Below are 12,385 nucleotides of genomic sequence, written 5' to 3'. Positions count from 1 at the left end.
TCCACCTCGTTGCTCGCCGGCATGGGTACCATTTCAATACCACCATCACTCCAATTTCCTCAATCATGGGATGATGTTTGGTTGGAATAGGACATAATCATTTCGCAAATTATATTTGTTTCTTGTTTGACTATAATTTTTTATGCTTATCTAGTCAAACTGAATGTGATGTTTAGAATAATTTGAAGGGTAAGATCAATTTTTGGAAAGGATGAGTAATTAATATATTTACATTTATCAACTCTTACTCATCTCGTATTCTTTTGTCAGTATTAATTTCAAGTAAATAACTTGATTAATACAATAAATGTCAATGCTAATTAGATAGAAAATCATGGAAAATTGCTCGAAGCTAGTAGTCTAACTAGATAAAATTTACTATAGACTCCAAAGAAATCCAAGGACTTTTTTCTTCTATTAAGATGGGTAAATTGTATGTGTTATGCTCCAAATTCGAGACATAACATGACTATGCTACTTTGGGGTACTGTCCATGATTTAGGAGGATCACTAAACTTAATATGGACCACTTTAGCTACTACGAGCAGGCCAAATCTCTAGGGTTCAGGAGCAAGATTCGTCACATTGAAAAACTGAGTTGCAGGCTGTAAACCCCAGACCAGATGGACCGGCATGGACCAAAGCTGACGGTCCATCTAGAAATTTTGGAAGGAAGGAGGTGGAGGGCGGTAGCTGTTGAGGCGGTTATAACCACCTAACAGCCGCGGTCCCCCACCCCTCTGAGGTTGATGGAGGGTTATAAAAACCCATGGAGTCCTGAGTACAGGACCCCATCGACTACACTCTTCCTACTCCTCACCTTCTTCCTTCTGTGCATGGAGCCGGATCGAGAGTAGTGGCGCCGGAGCGGACACAGCAGCCCGCTGGAAACGACTCGCAGCTCCTCAGAGCTAGGTAAATTTTCTTTCACCCTTGTTCATGAATTACATTCGGTCGATCTAGTGTAATAATCAAAATAGAAGAAGAAGAGGAAGGGTAGGAATAAGATGCAGTGGAGGAAGGAGGGAGATCTCACTCGTGATCGACCGTGATCTGACATTGGCCGAAGATCTTTCTCCTTCACCCGATCATGGCTTTTCCCCCTTCAATCAAAACCCTAGGTCTAATGATTCATGGAAGGGTCCTCGGCTCATGCAAATTCGGTTTCCATGGGTGGAACCGGTTTGATCTCAATTAGAGGTGACTGGAGAAGAAGAAGGTGAAGAGGATTCTTCTATCCTTCGGTCGTGGACGCCATCGGGTTGACCACGGGCAGCAGTCGCAGAGCCGGCCGTGGGCTGTGCGGGCACCATGGGTATGGCCGCACACCCTGCGTTCACCACCGGCTTCGGCCGATTCCTTCTTCTCAATGGGTGCCGTGCCCCATCTCATCCACCGGAGGTAGAGAAGGAGAGCGGCCAGCCGGGCCGCGGCTGCTACAGGTTGGGCCGCGGCCGCCGCAAGCGCCGCCAGCTTCGGGCCGGCCTCCGCCCGAGCGCTCCATCAAGCCTCCTTGCCTCATTGGAGGAGAGTAGAAGAGGAGGGGGAGGAGCTCGGGAAAGAAAGAAGAAGGAGAAGAAGGTTCGGGAAGGGAGGAGAAGAAAGAAAAGAAAAAGAAGAAAGAAAAGAAGGGAAGGGAAGGTTCGGGAAGGAAGAAGAGGGAAGAAAGAAAAGAAAAAGAAGAAATAAAAGAAAAGAAAAAGAAGAAAAGAAGGAAAAAGGAGAAAGAAAAATAAAATAAAAGTTGTTGTGGGCCGTATTGGGCCTGATTTCGGAGTGGGCTTCAAACAATTTAGCTTTAGAAGCCCGAGGCCAGGCTAGGCTCTAGTTCGAGCCCAATGTTCTTAAACCCAGAATTTACTGAACCAGTATGCAATTGACCCAGACCTGAACCAGTAATTGGGTCAGATCTGTACCAGTGTGCAATTGACCCAGACCTGAACTAGAAATCGGGTTAGATCTGAACTAGTATGCAATTGACTCAGACTTGATCCAAAAATTGAGTCAGATCTTGTTGCCCAAGGTGACAACCCAAGAGGGGGGGTGAATTGGGTTTTTCTAAATTTTTAGTGCTTTATAAACATCCTTAGTTGAGTGCGGTGAATGCTTTCTTAAATTACTTCAATGAATTAAACTATAGCAAAGATGAAAGATAATGCAAGAATAATCACAAGTGAATCCACAACACAAACACCACGATGTATAGTAGTTCGGTGCACCCCAAGGCACCTACGTCCACTCCCCAAGCATCCCCTTGGAAATTTTACTATAATCCCTCGGATTACAGTAGGATTGTTTTTCGGGCTCACAATCCAAAACCTTTACAATTTGGTTTTCCGGGATCACCAAAAACCTATGTTGGTTTTACGGGCTCACCAACGAACCTTCACAATTGGTTTTATGGGTTCACCAACAACCTACGTTGGTTTTACGGGCTTACCAACAACCTACGTTGGTTTTACGGGCTTACCAACAATCTACGTTGGTTTTACGGGCTTACCAACAACCTACGTTGGTTTTACGGGGTTACCAACAACCTACGTTGGTTTTACGGGCTCACCAACAACCTACACCGTTGGTTTTACGGGCTTACCAACAAACCTTACAACAAGAGTAGATAAGTAAAGAATGAAAGCTCCTAAATGAGCAAATAAAACAATTATGAGCAACAAAGAAGAGTTTAGAATATAGTTATCCCTTTAATAAGGCTCTTCTCTTCTTTGTCAAGATTGCTTCACTCTTCAAGGGTTGGTGGAGCTCTTAATGTCTCTTGGAATCTGCTCAACCACTTTCTTTTGGCTCTTGGAATGAAGCAATTGAATGAAGCTTGCCTTGCTAGGGTTTTCTCTTGAATGCACTTGATGTATTTTCCTAAGCTTGCTTCCTCTGATGAATACTCCCTCTTAAATACTTCTCCAACCTCCAAATAGTCCTTCCTGACCGTTGGATTGAAGAAACTAGCCATTTATAGCCGTTGGGAGTCCAAAAAGTACTTCTGCAGAACTAGCCGTTATGCTTCAGCCCGTGTTTGGGTCGGCTCAACCTGTCCTTGGGTCGACTCAACTTTCACTTGGGTCGACTCAAACATTCCTTGGGTCGACCCTCTCAGAAACACAGAAACTTGCAATTCAGCCTTCCTTCACTTGGGTCGACCCAACCTTTCTTTGGGTCGACTCAAGGTTCAGTTGGGTCGACTCAACTTCTTCTTGGGTCGACCCTAACAGGGTTTCCAGAGAACCTTTTCTGTCTTCTGTTCTGTCTTGCCTTTGGGTCGACCGACTCAGGGTTTGGGTTGACTCAAGCTTGGGTCGACTCAACTTCATCTTGGGTCGACCCTCTCAGTAAATCCAGAGAACCATTTTCTTGAGTTGTTTTGAGGATCTTGATGTTTGGGTCGACCCAACTCACTGTTCATCTGTGCCATTTTTGCAGAAGTGTGCCAAATGCTTTCTTGATGTGCCGGGGTCGACCCAATCATCCTTTGGGTCGACTCAATCCACACTTTGCTGCAACTCAAGGTTAGATCCATCTATATAAACAATGAAATGCATCTTTATCTTATTATACGAATTGTACTGAGAGTAACAGACTTATAAATGATGTATCAAGTTAATTTGCATTTCTAATTTGATATAGCCTCAATAGTTGTGTTAATCATCAAAATAACATTATCATCCTCAATCTCCCCCTTTTTGATGATTACAAAACATTGAGAGTAAGCAAATTGGTATTCATATGAAAAAGTACTTTTGGTTCAAGAGTTTCAAAATAGTCTTATTTAGAGTTTGTATAAATGAACCAAGAGCTCCCCCTATCCTATCCAAATGGATGCCAAATGATTTTTAGCTTTGCTCCCCCTTACTCTTGTATTTCATTAAGACAAAATTTTCAAAAGTTTGTGTCAAATCAAGAGTTTCAAGTCATGTATCGAGGCAAGAAAAATCTCTATGATTATGTGTCAGATTCAGATTTTCTCTTTGTTAAATATCTCCCCATTTAGTGTATAATACATGTCTCCCCCGTAAGTATACAATGTATACCTTTTATATTTTCTTCCTTATACGGTCTTTGTTTATAGAATTATCTTTCCTATAGAATTTGCTTCTAGTTTCTCTCTTATACTTTCTCCCCCTTTTTGTCATCATCAAAAAGAATGAATGGCAATGGATAGTATTGTTATGACAATCACAAAGATCATGACTCAAGAGAAACATTGTTTATGCCAAAAGCACTATGTTTTAGAGAAGAAATACAAACTACCACAAAGAGCAAATATAAGTCAAAACAAATACAAAGTTTGGGAGATACTTTAAGAACATACTTTATGATAATGCTTTAGAGTTAATCAGTTTTAACATATTCAACATATTTCAATCAAAGCTGATTTATATTCAATTCAAAACATAAAGCATTATGAACATAAAGCACAAGGCAATATTTCATTCAATGGATGTCAAATTATTGTAAGCATATGAATCACGTAACTCAAGGCAATAATGTCAGGGCAAGATGATGAGTGTAGATCAGAGCCAATTAAGGTAGTTTCAAAATTATGATGAGATCACATCAAATTTGATGATTTTAACATTCTTTTAAAGTTCTTTTACCTTTCTTTCAAAAAGAGTAAATCTGAAACAATTTCAGGGATAACAGATATCATCAAAATCAAGGATGAAAAGTTTGGCTTTAAGAATGAGACATTTAGGATGTGAGCCAGAAGTGATCTCTAAATGTAGATTCCAAAGATAGTTTTCAAATCAAGTGTAGATGGAATCTTTTTCAAGTTATTTCAAGGAGTATCAAGAATAATATTCAAAGAAGGCACGAATGAAAATCCAACACCTTTTTTTTTAATATATTAAGTATATAGCAATGTGAGAGCAATCTAATTAATTTTCAGAGTATAGTATAAGAGCAGATAAGGATCAAAACTTATATACTCGAAAAACATAAGATTATGTTGAATCCTTAATTCTTAATGACTTCAAAGTTCTTTTATGATATAAAAGTATTGGGGCATAGATACCAAAATATGAATTTATGCAATGTAGGATACATAAAATTCAGGACTTTGAAAGTTCTTTTAAAGCTCTCTTAAAGACTTTCTTTTACTCCTTTAAAGATCATAGCATCAAAATCAATTAAAATGAATTGGCTCATGATTGAAACACTAAAGTGCAAGCCAATAAGAGCTCATTAGTAGATTCCAAAGTAAATTTCCAATACTAAGACAAATGGAATCCTTTTCAATTAAATTTTCAGAAATAAATGATTTACCGATGAATACAGATGGAAATCCAACTTTCAAAAGATATTCAATGAAGCACAAAGTTTAATACCACTTTACATTTAGTATTCTTTGTCTCATCTTTAGATGCAAATTTATACGATTAAGTTCTATATGATCTCTCACTCTGAAATTTTCTTTCTCCCCCTTAATTAATCATTCCATTTGAGAGTTTAGAGTTTGAAGATAATTTTCAATAAAGAGATTGAGTATTTAAAGCTCCCCCTCAAAAGATACATTTTCTTTCAAACCCTTTTTTTTTGTTCTTCTATAGTATCAAGAATGTAGAGTGATCTAGAATTTTTCAAAATTTATAGCAATCACTCTTTTTAATCTTTCAAGAATAAATTATATTTCCTCTTATTAATTTTTTTGAATATGTATGGAAATATTAATCAGAAAATAATTCTTTTGAAGCTCAAATTTCTTTCAAAAGTAATTACATTTTCTTTCCTATAAGAATTATTGAAGTGAGTTGAAATATTCTAAGCTTTAGGATCATTAACTCTCTTCTTAAAAATAGCTTTTCTTTTTAATGATAGAAGCATTTAATTATGTAGGAGTGTATATTCAAAATATTAATTTCTTAGTCATAGTTTTTCAGCAATGTATATATGAAGCACCATAAATCTTTTTAATATCAAAATAATATCATATGTTTAGAACCATTTATTTGCAATTAAGATCATTGAAGAACACATCATTTAGACCAATTTCAGTACACTTATAAGATAAAAAATGATATGTTTCAGATGCGTATCGGAGCAAACAACCAAGGTATCCAAAGTAATTCTATTTTTCTTAAACCGTAGTTTTCATCTAGAAATCATATTGAGTTATTTCCCAAAATGATGCAATCATTGAAGTATATAATGAAAGTTACAAAAATGCAACGATAGAAGCATTTTTAAATTAAGTTTAAGCTTTTATATAAAATCAGATTCTGAATTTCATAAAAAAATTTCAAGGAGGCTTTCAGGATTATAATTTGAGATATGCATCTTCTACATTGTAGTTCATCTTAAATTATTAAGATTGAAAACACATATTTTAAGAACATTAGAGCACATCCAGAATCTTTGTAATTCATATTGAATTTTGGTACAAATTGGAAGACATTATGTACTAATGTTAGGCAAGATAAAAGATAAATCAGAATCAATTCATTTTGCCTAATTTGCAAATTCAAATTATTCTTTTCTTTTATTTTTCAAAATATATTCATTAAAACAAAATGATGTTGTTGTTGGTAATAACATGTTTCAATCAAATTTTATAGGCATGAAGCATTACAAGTTATATTTAGGAAAGATCTTTGTTATTTGAATATTGAAAACACATAATTCATAACATCATGTTACATGCAAAACATAATATGCATTAAGTCATAACATCATGTATTAAAACATTAAGAGCAAGCATGTCAAGGATCAAAATTTATTCTTTTCAAATAAACTCTCCCTATTTATATATAATTCTACACTGATTTTATCCTAAAGGTGTGTTTTCAAGTGATCGAAACTTCATTTGGCTTTTCACAAGCTTTTTATATACTTTCATTTATCTTGTCATTCATTTCCTCATTTTTGAATTTCTTCCTTTAACCACTTGGTGAACATTCTAATCTTCATTTCTTTTGGTTTTACTTTTCTATGCTCTATACTCTATTTGCTCCCTATCCGGTGGAGTTGGAAGGGGCACGAGGTACTACCACTAGCCTCCCTCTTGTGCCGTCCCTAATATGCCCTACACCGAATAGTTGGGTCAAATAGTGTCGGGTACTACCACTAGCCTCTCCATTGACACCATCCCTATGATGAGCAATATAGAAGGGTTAAAATGTTCACTTCAAACTTTTCTTGTAATTAATTACGGATTTTATCTCTTCCAAAGAAATGTTCATATTAGTCTCACAAATGTGCCAAATATATTATGCTTGTTTTGCTTTTCCTAAAGATTGGAGCATTTGCCTTTACTTAGATTTTACTTTTCTTGAATAATTGTTCATTTTCTTTTCTTTATCTCTCCCTCTTTTTGTTATTCTCAAGTAATTTACATGAAAGAACAGAATAAAGAATTAATCTAATATGCTGCATATAAATGTATATCATGCAAACAGCATTTTCATTATGCCCAATGATTCATAGCTTATCACAAGTTATTTTGAATTAGAGATTTGAGGCATAAACTTGTGTATTTCATGGTTATGCATTATATAGAAAAAAGTAAACTTCAATTTAATCACACCATGAAACAATTATCACTAGCATGAGAATGAAGCATGATATCAAGATGATCAGCAATTAAAGGTTTAATCATGCTACCATATAATTTCAGACTATTGATTTTGTTCAACTAACTCACAAGAGAAGAGTTTAGATTACTAGTGCATTTAGCATTCTTCAAGCCAAATACCTTTTAGATTCTTTACACCCTTGGCTGAAGAAAATTTCCTTTTTTTTTGTTTCCAAGGGAATGTTTATTGTATCTTTCATCGAGGTGTCCTTCAAGTTGAAATTTCTTGCTCATAAATCCTGTATCATTAGCAAAATCTTTTTCTTTTCTTGAAGGCAATTCATTAGGTTCTCTAGGATACAAAAACATTCATACAACATATTTCTTAACTAGATGACTCAACATGAGACATGACAATAATTGAATTTGAGTCACTTTACTCAAGAGATTGTCTAAATATAAGCAAGTACATGTCACTTGAACTAAAGAGATAGTTTCATTAACCAAGATGGTTCAAGAACAAGCATGTGAGGCAATAGGAAGATTTATCAAGGTCAAATCAATTTTTTTGTTTTCAGAATCAATTTAGCTTAGATTCTATTTGCTTAAGATAATTATCAATAAGACGTGCTAGCTAAGTTTTAATCAAATTATCTTAAACAGTTGTTTCTTTCAAAATTCAGATTGTTATATAGAATCAAAATGATAAACTATATTCTCAATAAAGGATCTAGTTTTAATAAGAATAGTTTGAATTGATATTTCTACAACTAGTATCTTTTCATTGAATATTCTATATGCATTGCTTGGAGAGTAATATCCAAAGAAACACTGTTTTATCAGATTTGGCATATCTTTCATTGTTGAGAGCATAACATGTACAATTGAAAAACATGAAAGTGTGCAACATTTGATTTTTCTTTTTTTTTTGAGTTCACAAGGGGTTTTCTTCAAACATAGATCTAATAGAAACCTTATAATATGACAAGCTGTAATGATAGCATTAATTAAAAGTTACTATCACAAAGCATTGTTATTACACAAATTTTCCAAAGGTTCTATTTTTATGTTTTTATCACCCTATATGCAATGGTGTTCTTGGTGCAAGCACAATTGTATTCAATACCATTTTCTGTACAAAACTTATCAACAAATTGATTTTCAAAGCTGTGTCATGAATTTTCACAGTTTGCAAACCTTTTTCATTTGAAACCTTTTGTAAGTTTGTGCCAAAGCAGAAAATATTTCAATTTAAGTGCCAAAAACCAACATTAGCTTTGAGAAATCATCCATAATTACAAAATTAGAGAGCTTATCTCCTAGGTTCACAATCCTAGAGATCTAAATAAGTTCTTATGGAGAATTTTCAAAGGCTAAAAGGTGGAAACAATGTTTTCAGATTTAGAAATGATTCTAGTTTATTTTTCTAGATGACATACATAGCAAACTTTGACCTTGCAAAAATTAATCTAAGTGAACCAATGACAAGGTCTTTTGAGATTAAGTCCATACTATTATGAGTTGATTTTATATGCCAAAACTAGACTCTTTAATCTTGGTATTCTTAATGCATATATTTAAAAAATATACCAAGTAGACATTCTTATGTTTATGATCAATAGAAGATAATGCCATGGATAAGAACTCTCAATCAAGCATATAGAGAATTTAAAGAGTTATTCTAAGAGTATTGATTAAGCAAATTATCCATCAATAACTGAAGCATAATATAGAAAGATGGAGTGATTTGGATATATTTTTTTTTCATGCCAAAAGTATCACTTATATCACAGAAATGATTAATACTAGCTACAATTTCAATATGAGAGGATGCAAGGATTACTAATTTCATTATTTCTTCCATTTTAGTCACTCTTCTTAATTACATTTTAAGTTTCATTCTTTAACATGTGTCTAGAGAACCCATTATCTAAATTAACATCTTTTGTTGGAGCCTTGAGTGCTAGACACACCTACAGAAAATATTTAGATTTTCAACTTAGGAATCCAAGCTCTTTTGGGTCCTTGTAGGTTAGCTGTTATTGTTCCTTTTGGAACCCATATTTTCTTAATAGCTATTTTGTCCATAGGCTTGCAGATTTTAGGATTACAAGGAGTGTATTTCTGCATCCTCTTATTAAATTTAACATCAGTAGTAGATAAACTTACAATTTTTTGTTTTTGCCTATTAGGTTCATCAGAAAAATTAGAATCTGTTTTAAGATAGATAGTGGAGGATTTAACACATATGTTATTAAGGAATTTTTGTGTGTACCAAGATTGATATCCTAATCCAGCCTTTTCAAATTCAGCTCTTTGATTATTTATCATTAAGTTCAGCTTTTCAGAGCTGATAGTAAATTTTTCAACTATAGGCTTAAATTTGTTAACTTCTTTAGTTAACCTTTCATTATCTTCTGAAAGCAATTTATTATTTTTCTGAATTATATCATAGCTTTCAGCAAGAGATAGATTTTTCTGATTTAGCTTTTTATTCTTTAAACTAAGCTTCTTATATTCTAAGTATAGATCAGAAAAAGCATAATGAAGTTCATCAAATGTAAAATCAGATTGAGTTTCAGCATGTACTTTATCTTGGAATGAGAAATCACTTTGTGTTCCAATACATACCTTATCTTCATGTGCCATAAAGCAAGGATTTTTAATTTCAATTTGCTGCTCTTCTTCTTCAGAGCTAGTTGCAGATTCACTAAAAATGTTAGTGCATTCATATTTACCTTCAAGCATATTCCAGATTTTCTTAGCAGTTATGCAAAAAGATATGCTATTAAGTTCACTATCATCTAATGCACAATATAGAATATTCATGGCTTTTGCATTTTGCTGAGCCATTTTCTTATCATGATTAGTGTTTGTGTGTAGCCCGTTGACTATGATACTCCATAAATCATAGTCATGTGCTTGAATGAAAATGCGCATGCGTGCTTTCCAATGTGTGTAGTTTATGCCATTAAATAGTGGAGGTCGATCAATTAACTGTCCCTCTCCTAGGAAACTGTCTATTTGAGTTGTCATGATCTTTGGCTCTTTGACGGTTAGGTCAAGATCAAAAAGGCAAGGAATTATAGAGCACCTGCTCTGATACCACTTGTTGCCCAAGGTGACAACCCAAGAGGGGGGGGGGGTGAATTGGGTTTTTCTAAATTTTTAGTGCTTTATAAACATCCTTAGTTGAGTGCGGTGAATGCTTTCTTAAATTACTTCAATGAATTAAACTATAGCAAAGATGAAAGATAATGCAAGAATAATCACAAGTGAATCCACAACACAAACACCACGATGTATAGTGGTTCGGTGCACCCCAAGGCACCTACGTCCACTCCCCAAGCGTCCCCTTGGGAATTTTACTATAATCCCTCAGATTACAGTAGGATTGTTTTTTGGACTCAGAATCCAAAACCTTTACAATTTGGTTTTCCGGAATCACCAAAAACCTATGTTGGTTTTACGGGCTCACCAACGAACCTTCACAATTGGTTTTACGGGTTCACCAACAACCTACGTTGGTTTTACGGGCTTACCAACAACCTACGTTGGTTTTACGGGGTTACCAACAACCTACGTTGGTTTTACGGGCTCACCAACAACCTACACCGTTGGTTTTACGGGCTTACCAACAAACCTTACAACAAGAGTAGATAAGTAAAGAATGAAAGCTCCTAAATGAGCAAATAAAACAATTATGAGCAACAAAGAAGAGTTTAGAATATAGTTATCCCTTTAATAAGGCTCTTCTCTTCTTTGTCAAGATTGCTTCACTCTTCAAGGGTTGGTGGAGCTCTTAATGTCTCTTGGAATCTGCTCAACCACTTTCTTTTGGCTCTTGGAATGAAGCAATTGAATGAAGCTTGCCTTGCTAGGGTTTTCTCTTGAATGCACTTGATGTATTTTTCTAAGCTTGCTTCCTCTGATGAATACTCCCTCTTAAATACTTCTCCAACCTCCAAATAGTCCTTCCTGACCGTTGGATTGAAGAAACTAGCCGTTTATAGCCGTTGGGAGTCCAAAAAGTACTTCTGCAGAACTAGCCGTTATGCTTCAGCCCGTGTTTGGGTCGGCTCAACCTGTCCTTGGGTCGACTCAACTTTCACTTGGGTCGACTCAAACATTCCTTGGGTCGACCCTCTCAGAAACACAGAAACTTGCAATTCAGCCTTCCTTCACTTGGGTCGACCCAACCTTTCTTTGGGTCGACTCAAGGTTCAGTTGGGTCAACTCAACTTCTTCTTGGGTCGACCCTAACAGGGTTTCCAGAGAACCTTTTCTGTCTTCTGTTCTGTCTTGCCTTTGGGTCGACCCACTCAGGGTTTGGGTCGACTCAAGCTTGGGTCGACTCAACTTCATCTTGGGTCGACCCTCTCAGTAAATCCAGAGAACCATTTTCTTGAGTTGTTTTGAGGATCTTGATGTTTGGGTCGACTCATGCTTTTCTTGAGTCGACCCAACTCACTGTTCATCTATGCCATTTTTGCAGAAGTGTGCCAAATGCTTTCTTGATGTGCCGGGGTCGACCCAATCATCCTTTGGGTCGACTCAATCCACACTTTGCTGCAACTCAAGGTTAGATCCATCTATATAAACAATGAAATGCATCTTTATCTTATTATACGAATTGTACTGAGAGTAACAGACTTATAAATGATGTATCAAGTTAATTTGCATTTCTAATTTGATATAGCCTCAATAGTTGTGTTAATCATCAAAATAACATTATCATCCTTAGATCTGAACTCATATGCAATTGACCCAGACCTGAACCAGAAATAGAATCAAATCCGAACCAGAAAGTAGATTAGACCAGAACTAGAAATTGAATTGGGCCATGGGCCTGAACCAGAAATT

The sequence above is a fragment of the Phoenix dactylifera genome, chromosome 18 (assembly GCF_051530095.1).
Source record: "Phoenix dactylifera cultivar Ajwa chromosome 18, Ajwa_hap1_PhDact_Kaust_v1.1, whole genome shotgun sequence".
NCBI lineage: Eukaryota > Viridiplantae > Streptophyta > Magnoliopsida > Arecales > Arecaceae > Phoenix > Phoenix dactylifera.
This window is presented reverse-complemented; position numbering follows the sequence as displayed.